We start from the raw sequence: 1,049 nt of genomic DNA, 5'->3' as shown, positions 1-1,049 counted from the left end.
TGATTGCTACTTCTGCACTCATGCTTCAGGGCTCCACCTTCCCCTTCAAGGCCTCCCCCAAGAGGCAGAACACCTGCTCTGTCCCCCTTGTACCCACAGCCCTTTGGCTGTTGTAGTCCTGTGAGGCAAGACCCTCTCCCCGTCATCGCTGTCCCAGCACCAAGCCCAGGGGTGGGAGCGGTAGAGGTTGGTTGAGTGAATCAGCTAACAGAGTTCACACTCCCTCCCATTCGTGCTTCGCAACGCATCCTCCTTTGATAGTCGATAAATGGAGGCTCCAAAGGGCTTGGGTCCTTTGGCCGTGCCAGCATCAGGTCCTAAGTGGAGTGTGCCCTGGGGTTTCTGCTCCCTGTTCAGTTCAGCGAATCAGCATAGGCGAACAGCCCTCTAGAGCATTCTCTGTTGGTTGCAGATGAAGAAATCTCCGGTTTAGGTCCCAAGGGGAGCAGGCTTTTAAACTCAAGCAAGGTTATTTTACCAACTTTGAGGCCGGAGTACACCCGTAAAGACTTTTAAAAATCTGGGCCTTACCCTTAGAGATTCAGCTGAGGGGCTGGGGCAAGAAAGGCTCATTCTAGTGCCCACCAATGTTTAACGGCGAAGTGCGCGATTCCTGGAAGTCCTCCTGACTTCCATTTCTTCAGTGTTCCTCCGTTTTTGCCTCGCACTGTGTGGCAGCTGGCAGGACTGTGAAGTAGAGTGGAGTTTCCTGGTTTCCCGCCTTCCATGACCCTGTGCCCTAGACTCAGCGCGGCGGGAACCTGCCCGCCAGCCCTGAAGCACGCGGGGGGCGGGGAGGAAGGTTAACCCCGCCAGGGAACGGCCAATATGGAAGAAACTGGAGAAGCTTGGGATCGATGCGTCCCGCAAGGCAGTCACTGTCTCTTGGGGAAAAGGGAAAAAATTCATCCCAAACCGGAGGGGAAAAGACGCCGCCTACGGAGCCCGACGGCGCCGCGGGAAAAGAGGGCCCCTGGGGGCGGGGCCTGGCGCCGGGAGCGCGGGCTGAGGCGGGGCTGACGTGAGGGGCGGTGACGCGGGCGGCCAAA

Source organism: Hylobates moloch, unplaced genomic scaffold (assembly GCF_009828535.3).
Source record: "Hylobates moloch isolate HMO894 unplaced genomic scaffold, HMol_V3 SCAFFOLD_4, whole genome shotgun sequence".
Taxonomy (NCBI): Eukaryota; Metazoa; Chordata; class Mammalia; order Primates; family Hylobatidae; genus Hylobates; species Hylobates moloch.
Note: the sequence above shows the minus strand (reverse complement) of the source record.